The sequence below is a fragment of the Siphateles boraxobius genome, unplaced genomic scaffold (assembly GCF_051911475.1).
Source record: "Siphateles boraxobius isolate OS27281-9 unplaced genomic scaffold, OSU_SipBor_1 16, whole genome shotgun sequence".
NCBI lineage: Eukaryota > Metazoa > Chordata > Actinopteri > Cypriniformes > Leuciscidae > Siphateles > Siphateles boraxobius.
The window spans coordinates 5,255,626-5,262,864 of record NW_027508766.1 but is presented as its reverse complement, the minus strand read 5'-3'; the positions used below and the strand labels follow the sequence as shown (position 1 = coordinate 5,262,864).

Genomic DNA, 7,239 nt, shown 5'->3' with positions numbered 1-7,239 from the left:
AGGAATAGTCCATCCGTTTCCTGTTTACACCGGCACGCGCATGCACAGTGTTGGAGAATGGTCACGTGATCCGAGTTTTCAGTCGTTTTAATGTGGACGGAGATCAATTCTAATACGCAGCTAAAACGCTGGTGTGGACGGAGATCGTTTTCGTTTTAATTCTCCGTTTTTAAACGAAAACGCAGTAGTGTGGACGGGGCCTGAGAGACGACGTTCTGACAATTACAATTTTTAATATGCTAGATATAGATATCCCACATTTAGCATGTTATGTTATGGTTAATTTTTAATAAGTATGTAAGATAATTATATACTTTTAAAATATTGTTTATCCTTATTATTATTTATGACAGTAAATTAATTATAATCAACACCTGCAAGTGTACACTTTGAAGAGTAAAAATGACATAGAAGGTTAGCTAATTCCTACTTTATTAAGCATATGGCAATCAAATTGCACTTCCAAAAGTCATACATTTGTGAGAAAAGAAAACATATCATATAGCCAGTGAGTGAGTAACGTTAACTAGCATGAGCAGAGATATGAAAATCTAGCAAAGAAACGAATGAGACGACAAATCAAAGGAAAAATAAACAGGTGTATGAGAGGTTACAAAAAATGTTTCTCACTGTGTGTTTCCAAAAAAACAGGAAAAAACATTATGCAACAAGTACGCGCTTAAGTCGCTGCCTGTTCAGGGCATCAATTACTCATCATTAAAGTCATTTTGGCTTCATTATGGCTTATAACTTTAGGCATAAAGTTAAATATTTGTCATACCTGACCAGAAGATGTTCAAATAAATGTCACAATAGGAAAGGAAGTTAGGTTGTGTTTGTATAATTTCCGTATCTTATTTAGCTGAGGTAAATTAAAAGCAATTCTCACGTAGGCTATTGCTTGATGATGAATGAGACGGCCCAGCGATTGGTTGAAATTTAAAAGGCTGATTTTCGCGTGTCAGGGCAGTGACGAGTAGGCTACATAATTGTCCAGTGGTTGTCCAGACACCATAGGCACAACCTTAAGCAACGGCCCTGGGGCCCGTTCTTCGTACGTTGCTTAAAACATCCGAGATCAAACGAGACATCCAAGATAATATCATCGTGCTCATCATGATCCGGCTAATTAGGTTCTTCGAACACTCCTGCCGGTTATGATTAGTATAGCTGGATTGAGTTATCTGAGATAGTTGCGCGTTCATGCGCTGGGTTAAAAGGGGATATGTATCGATAGTAGAAACATTGATCAGCAACGCTGCTATTGGCTGCTCACCGTGGCCAAAGAGCGCGCTCAGTTTTTTTCTCCACAGAAGAGCAAGAGTTATTGCTTGAAGGATATGCAGAATTTGAAAACTCAATTAAAACGCCAGGGAACACCTCAAAGTGTGCAAAAGCCAAGAGAGAGGGCTGGCAAAACGTAGCAGACAAATTAAGTTTGTAGTTAGATGTTTTTATCACTTATTACAGTATATATTTGTATATTTTAATAATTTCTAAATAATTAATAACTTTGTTCATTGTAATGTCAGAGTCACCATCCACTACTAGAACATGGGAACAAGTAAAAGCGAAGTACTAGAATATTCTACATAATAGTAATTTGTACTAACTAATCTCTTTTAAAAAGGCACTGTTAATAAATGTTTGCCTGTTTATAAAAGCAACCAAGAAAAAGGCTGAGAAAAAAAGAAAAGAAAAGAAAAACAAACAGGTGGTGGTCCTGCACTCCCACATTATACCCAGGCAGAAGAGCTGACCCTTGGGTTGAGTGTGAACCTTGTGGAGGGCATCCCTGGGTTCAGCTCTTCCTCAGACCCACAGCCAGAGGCCAGGAGCAGAACACCTTCACTGCTGGGAAATGAACTTTAAATGATCCTAGTACACTGTAAAATAATTTGTTGCTGCATTAAATTAAGTAGGCCTATAATCCAAATGGCTGTCCAGTCATATCAGCTGTTAAACCTTGAGTAGCAATGAATTGCTTTGACTTGTGAAAGTCTACATGTGTGACTGTGAAACTACATAGTTAATGTAAAAAAAAATATGTTGCCATGAGTTATTGATCACATTTCCCCCCAGTGTACTTCATAGTAATGAAATTGTGTTTTCCTCTTTTGTGCAGTATTAAACAATACACCAACACTTTTATGTATTCCCAAGCAAGTGGCTGAAGCATGTGCAGTAAGTGGACTTTTTCTAATGTTACATCAAAAGGGAAGAAAGTAGCTACAACACTTTGTAATGCCCATTTGGTTTCACTTTATTTGGATGGTCCCTTTAACACATTCAGTTGACTATAAGTAAGCTTGCACCTACATCTCTACTAACTCTCACTAGAGTGTTAGTAGAGTATTAGTAGACTGGTAGGGTTAGGGATAGAATAAGTTGACATGTAGTTGCAAAGTTACTTATAGTCAGTAGAATGTCTGTTGGAGGACCATCACAATAAAGAGTTAGCAGATATTAAGCAGACAGTCTACTAATACTCTAATGAGAGTTAGTTGACATGTAGTTGCAAAGTTACTTATAGTCAACAGAAAGTTCAAAAGGGACCATCAAAATAAAGTGTTACCGCCCATTTTTCCCCCAATGCACAGGACAGTGAAGAAACCCTCTGAGGTATCTTTAACTGCATAAATAACTTTACTTAATTTACACTTGATTACCTATTATTTCTAATATGAGTTACAGGAGTCCACATCTACAGAAGAGTCTGCACAAAGCAGTGATGCAGAGGTGGGCAGTGTTGTACTTTTCCTTTTAATTTTTGATGCATAAGCCATGTGTTTGACAGGTTTACCCCTACCCCTAGAAAAAAAGAGTATTTTGAAAATACTTGACAACTTAAAGAAAAAAAAAAACTGGCACTAGAGATAGAGTTGCTTCATAGGAACTTCAGAGTAAGTGCTAATATATTATTTCACACAGAGTACAATATATATTTTTTGCAGGCAAAAGATGACTTGATCACTGGCTTTTCTTTACAAAGAACAATTAAAATAAAAATCAAGGAACTAAGCATATTTGTCTTGTCTTTTATTAAACATTAATGAAATCTTTTATATTGTTCTTGATGGTGCAATGTTGTGTAATATGGCCCATGCAATGTCACAGGCCCTGTCAGGTGCAACCCTCACACTTTTCAGATACTTTAGTTGGCTAAAGTTCACTTCATTGTGTGCCCTTGTCCAGGCTAGAGCTGCATTGTAACTGGTCTGGGGTTTGGGTCAGGGAATGGGGTCATAAAACACCTGTCTCCAAGCAGGATCCTGTTGTAATCACCTGTTTAATGGAAAAATTCAGTTCTGTTAGGATAAGCATACGTGTATGTTATACAGTGCAATCAAGTCCAGCTAACTGAGTTAGCGACGTACGAAGAACAGGCCCCAGGGGGCCCCAGAAAATCAAGGATTTATGAATCAATTCGACGGAGCTCCAAACACAAACACTATATGAATACTATCTGCTAGACTGTTACATGTATAATCTATATGAATCAACAGATGTAAATAAATCAACTAATTAATCTGAGGCGAAGCGCTACGGGTCGTTGCTGAGCAGATAAATCAGTGAGTCAGAAAACAAAAGGCTTCAATCTAGAGCATATGCGACAAAACTGGTAAGAGTCACGAACGTAATAACACACATTACTTAATGTAAAAATATACATCATACAGAAACCACAATTCTGACGAAAAATTACTTACAGAAAAAGATTTAACCAAACTCTGTAATGACTTAGGATGGCTGGCGCGAAACAGACGTTCCGAAGCTTTGCGAGATCCCGAAGCAAAGATGATTCGAAACACTGATCCGAAGCGTGATTCAAAACACCCACGTCACGTGACAACGGCTAAATGAAGCGTCTAAAGGCTTGTTCGACTTGAACCGGTGCTGCACAGACCGATCGGTTGATGACATCAAAGTACCGCGAGAGCGATTAGAGAGCAGACGGCTCCTTATGCTTTTGAATCGCTCTCGCGGTACTTTGATGTCATCAACCGATCGGTCTGTGCAGCGCCGGTTCAAGTCGAACAAGCCTTAAGTGTTTCATCAGGTGGAGTGCTCCTCCGAATCAGGGTTTCATTGATTGGTCGGTTCGGGAACAAATCACACAATCACACAGTATAAAAGTTTTGTCAACGCATTTTCATATCGTGGGTTTTTGTGAGAGGAGTTTGGTTTTGAGATAGCGGATTTTTGGTGATATAGTGACATTTATAGTGCGATTTGTTTAGTTATATTTAGGATTTAATTTACATTTACACATTGACTTAGAGACACACAGAGTACATATAGTGACACATTAATAGATGCATTGATTGAAATATATTTTTATATATATATATATATATATAGATTAATAGATATACATATATTACAGATACATATAGATTATTAGATAGATAGGCTATACATATAAAATAGATAGATAGATAGATAGATAGATAGATAGATAGATAGATAGATAGATAGATAGATAGATAGATAGATAGATAGATAGATAGAAATGGAGGCTCCACAGAAGAGATGCCGTACATCTGTGGTGTGGGAGCATTTCCATTTGGAAACCCCAAATAAAGTGAGATGTGTGTATTGTGATCGGCAGCTAGCCTACTGCAACAATACATCATCCATGATGCGCCATTTGAGGAGCATTCATCCTGCCATTCTGCAGGGTGCAGAGGATGGTAGTGTTCCGGTGTTCCCCCTGTACCAAGGCCTGCTACTGACACTGCTGGGCCATCTAAGCAAGGTATGCATTGTTTGAAATATAGGCTAATTATAAGTGAAATATAATAACTAAGTGTTGGGCCATTGTTTAGAAAGGCCATGGACTAAGACATGCCTAACATCCCAATCACAACTGCCAATCACTTTAAAAACAAATGTTGTCAATATAATATTATACTTTGTGAATATACATTTTATATGTCTACATATGAGTACCCAATCTACAGCCAAGACATCATTTTGTTTTTTTGTAATTGTTGTATTTCTATAATGCACTATCTTTCTCTGCACACTGAGCATAAATATTCATAACATAACTTTGTTTAGGAAGGTTTCCAAATGAACCAGTAGACTACTTTCACGGTAGGCTACTATTTTTCCAATATATTTGTCTGAAAGTATGTTTTATCTTCTCTTTTAAAAGTCAGACAGAGGGAATTGGATGAGGCTCTTCTGAACATGGTGGTGAAGGATCTGCAGCCCTTCACCATCGTGGAGGATGAGGGTTTCAGGGCCTTTGTGAACAAGCTTGATCCAAGCTATGTCCTCCCATCCCGGAAGGTGCTTAAAACAATGGTCAGCGAAAGGTACAACACAACCAAGGAGAAGACAATGGAGGACCTACAAAAGGCGGAATTTGTTAGCCTTACGGCTGACATGTGGTCTTCCATTAATATGGATGGATATCTTGGTGTGACATGCCATTACATAACACCAGAGGCAACAATGGCAACTGTTTTACTGGGTGTAAGGAGGTTTTACCAAACCCACACAGCCCGGCATCTCATGGAGGCTAAAGCCTTGCTAATGGCTGAGTGGGGAATAACCTCCAAAGTTCACTGCATGGTGACTGACAATGCATCCAACATGATCCTAAGTGCCCAGCTACTCAACCTTCGCCATGTCCCATGTTTTGCTCATAATTTGAATTTGATCGTGAAAAAGGCCCTGGATCAAACCCCAGTCATCAATGAAATTCGCCAGAAAGCCAGAAATATAGTGGGGTTGTTCAGATCCAGCTGCAAAGCAAAGGACAAGCTTGTGGAGATGCAGAGCTTGATGGGCAGACCAAGTCTGAAAATGATACAGGAGGTTGAAACGAGATGGAACAGCACATTCGACATGCTACAACGCTTGTATGAGCAACGTGAGCCAGTGGGTGCTGCACTTGCCAATTTAAACAGTGATACTGCTCCCCTGACAAGTCTTGAGTATGACATTATTCAACAGTCATTGACACTTCTTCAACCATTCAAACTAGCAACAACAGAGATGTCAGAGGAACAGAGAGTGTCTGCTTCAAAGCTCATACCATTGTACAGGATGTTGCAGCACAAGCTTGCACAGAAAAAAGGAAATGCAACGCAGGAATCAACTGTACAATTAGGTAAAACACTATGACCATACGTGTAATTGGCCATAACTCTCATATTGTTGTCATTATTTTAATTAATATGGGTTTCTCTTGTGTTGGCTCATAGGCTCACATCTACAAGAAGGTCTGCACTCCAGATGTGGAGGGTACGAGACTTTTAGAGCCTTGGCACTGGCTACACTGCTGGACCCAAGGTTTAAAAATGTGGCTTTTGGAAATCCTGCCAAAGCCCTGGATGCTGAAAAGCACATCACACTGGAGTGTGCTTCACTGATGCGTTCAAACACAACTCCTGGTGAGTTTCAGTCTATGTTATCTTATGTAATGTGATTCATGAAATTTATACTTCATATGTGTTGTCAGTTTATGATTTGTTACTAATTGCCGTTTTCTTTTAATTCAGAACCACAAATGTCAACATCAGGCCCATCATCATCAACACCAGTTGAAACACAAGACAGTTTATGGGAACATTTTGACAATCGTATCCGTGAGACCCAGATGATACACAATCCTACAGCTGATGCCACAGTGGAAGTGAAAAAATACCTCAGCGATGCGTTTTTGCCCAGAACTCATGATCCTCTAACTTACTGGAAAGAGAGAGCAGTAATCTTTCCTCATTTGTATGTCCTAGCTAAAAAATATCTTTGTATGCCAGCAACAAGTGTCCCTTGTGAGAGAATTTTTTCAAAGGCTGGAGAAATTATCTGTAAAAAAAGAAGTAGGCTGAGTCCTTCAACAGCAGAGAAATTAATATTTTTGAATAAAAATCTATAAGAAAGGGAGACATTGTGGCTTGATTTATTTTTATTAATATTCATTTTTCATGACCAAAATCACATTATGCAATGTGAAGAGACTACAGGTTACAAGCTTCATATATTACAAAAATACAATAATAAAAAATAAAAAAAACACATTTTTTTATTAGCTCTTTGTAAAGGTTGTTTCAGATCAACACCTGCAAGTGACCACTAGGTGTCACCGTGGAGATGGGTTTCGGATTGATTCGAAGCCTCAAAACAAAATGGCACATTTGCTTCGACTGTTTCATTGCTTCACGAAGCCTCGATCTGCCCATCACTAGTAATGACACAGACTCGTGGGTGATTTCAGCGCTGTTG

The 7,239-nt window shown here is 38.7% G+C and overlaps 1 long non-coding RNA gene across 1 annotated transcript; it reads left to right on the top strand.

Annotated features, from left to right (window-relative positions):
• Positions 1-5,922: 5,922 nt before the first annotated feature.
• LOC143738935 (uncharacterized) lies at positions 5,923-7,028 on the top strand. The gene is made up of 3 exons (XR_013204089.1): positions 5,923-6,124; positions 6,219-6,407; positions 6,516-7,028. It is a non-coding gene; the product is annotated as an uncharacterized LOC143738935 (long non-coding RNA).
• Positions 7,029-7,239: the final 211 nt, after the last annotated feature.